We start from the raw sequence: 2,796 nt of genomic DNA on the forward strand, positions 1-2,796 counted from the left end.
ATACTAAATGTGTACACACCTAACAACAGAGCATCAAAATACATGAGGCAAAAACTGATAGAACGGTAAAAAAAAAAAAAAAAAGACATATACACTATTGTAGTTGGAGACTTCAATGCCCTTCTAACAGTAATTGACAGATTTAGTAGGCAGATAACCAGTAAGGATACAGTTGAACTGAACAACACCATCAAACAACAAGATCTAATTGATATTTTTAGAATAATCCAGCAGAATACACATTCTTCTCAAGCTCACGTGGAACATGGAACATTCACAAGGATAGACCACTTTCTGAGCCATAAAGCATATCTTAACAAATTTAAAAGTATATAAATCAAACAAAGTATGCTCTTAGACCAAAACGCAAACTCTGTTGCTGTCAAGTTGATTCCGACTCATTGTAACCCCATGTATTACAGAATAAGACTACTCCATAGGGTTTCTTGGCCATGATCTTCATGGAAGCAGATTGTCAGGCCTTTTTCTGGTGGTGCCACTGGGGAGCTTGAACTGATATGTTTGTGTGTGTCCCATTTGTGCCACCTAGGGAACTGACATGATGCTTAATGGTGAGAAAATAGATGCTATCCCCCTAAGATTGGGCACAAGGCAAAAATGTCCCCTCTCACAACTCCTATTCAACATCATACTTGAAGTCATAGCTAATGGAATAAGACAAGAAAAAGGAATTGCACTAAGCAAAAGGCAAAGTGGGAAAATCCCACCTTTGTTGCTAACTGTGTGGTAAGTATCAGCATGAATCCAATCCCCACCATGTGGGGATGGATCCAGTCCTCACCTTCTTGCTTCTCCATTCTTGTTGCTCGCCACTCAGGTGCACACTTTCCCTGGCCCTAGCCACCTGGAGCTGGGTTGGAGCTCATAAGTTAGAAAGACACCTTCTTTCAGGCCAGCTGCCCATGCAGCATTTTTCTGACCCTGGCCACCCAAAGCTAGGCCAGAGATCACATATTAGAAAAACACCTTCTTTCAGACTGTCAAATGGGTAGATGCCAGTCCCTGCTGACTCTCGTTGCTCATGTTGGTTTGTTAATTCATTGAAACTACTAACAGAATTCATGAAGAGTACACAATACTTATGGCTATAGATTCATTACAACCAAAAAGAATACAAATGAAGAGACATATAGGGTGAGGTCTGGGAGGAGTCCAAGTGTGGAGCTTCCATGTCCCAAAGAAGGACACACTACCCTTTCCAGTACATGGTCACCAACCAGGAAGCTCCTTTGAACCCTAGGGCTCAGGGCTTTTATTGGCCTCCTCCAGTGGCCATGAGAGATTACATCAGGCTCCTGAGGTTTAGTCAACCTCAGGCCCCCAGGTGATCCCTATTGGTCTAATTAGCCTCCAGTCATTAGCCTCAGCTGTGGTCCAGCAAGATCCAAAGGTCAAATTTCTTTTTGCCAAGTGACTTATCACCTTACAGAGATAAAACGATTTTTATTGATCCTTTTATTTTTGCAAGGTATTTTTATTTATTGGTTTTTACTGATTGATTTATAAATTGAAAAGGAAGAGAAAAAACTGTCTTTGTTCACAGACGACATGATCTATGTACAAAATCCCAAAGAATCAAAAATGAAACTTACAAGCAATTATACTGGGGTTGTAGGATAAAAACCTCAATTGCTTTCTTCTATACCAAAACGGCACTGGGGGATACCAAAATGAACAACTGAAATTAAAAACACAACACCATTTACATTCCAAACCAAACCCATTGCCATCAAATCGATTCCAACTCATAGGGACCCTATAGGACAGAGAACTGCCCCATAGGGTTTTCAAGAAGTGGCTGGTAGATTTGAGCTGCTGGCCTTTTGCTTAGCAGCTGTAGCTCTTAACTACTGCACCACCAAGGTTTAAAAAAAGAAAACCAAACCCATTGCCATTGAGTCAATTCTGACTCTTAGCGACCCTATAGGACAGAATAGAACTGTCCCATAGAGTTTCCAAGGAGCACCTGGTGGATTCAAACTGCCGACCTTTTGGTTAGCAGCCATAGCACTTAACCACTACTCCACCAGAGTTTCCAAGAAGATCTTTGGTCATACTTTGTGAGGAATGAAAGATGGAGGTACTTGGATTTGAACCCAGGACTTCGTGCATGCTAGGCAAGCACTCTACCACTGAGCTATACTCCCAGAACTTAGCACATACTAAAATTAAATACTCAGACAGCAAATCTAACAAGATATATACAAATCTATATGAGGAAAACTACAAAGTTGTGACAGGAGAAATCAAAGTACATTTAAATAAACGGAGGTATATTCCATGATCATGGATAGGAAGACGCAACATTGTTAAAATGCCAGGTCTTCCCAAGTTAATCTATAGATTCAATGCAATTCCAATAAAAATTCCAGGAAGTTACTTTGTGGATATCAACAAACTGATTCTAAAGTTCATATGGAAAGGCAAAAGACCCAGAATAGCCAATACAATATTGAAGAACAAAGTTGGAGGACTGACATTCTCTGACTTCAAAACTTACTATAAAGCTATAGTAATCAACATAGTGTGGTAATGGTGAAAGAATAGACAAATATACCAATGTAACAGAATAAAGAGTCCAGAAATAGACCCACATAAGTATAGTCAATTGATCTTTGACACAGGAGCAAAGACAATTCAACTGAAAAAACACAGTCTTTTCAATAAATAGTGCTAGAACAAGTGGACATTCACATGCAAAAAAATTGAATCTAGAAGCTGACCTTCCATCTTTCATAAAAATTAACCCAAAGTGGGTCATAGTTGTAGGAAATG

The 2,796-nt window shown here is 39.6% G+C and overlaps 1 non-coding gene across 1 annotated transcript; it reads right to left on the reverse strand.

Moving 5' to 3' along the window:
* Positions 1 to 2,096: 2,096 nt before the first annotated feature.
* On the reverse strand, positions 2,097 to 2,168 carry TRNAA-AGC (transfer RNA alanine (anticodon AGC)). Its single transcript has one exon. It is a non-coding gene; the product is annotated as a tRNA-Ala (tRNA).
* Positions 2,169 to 2,796: the final 628 nt, after the last annotated feature.

The sequence above is a fragment of the Loxodonta africana genome, chromosome X, assembly GCF_030014295.1.
Source record: "Loxodonta africana isolate mLoxAfr1 chromosome X, mLoxAfr1.hap2, whole genome shotgun sequence".
NCBI lineage: Eukaryota > Metazoa > Chordata > Mammalia > Proboscidea > Elephantidae > Loxodonta > Loxodonta africana.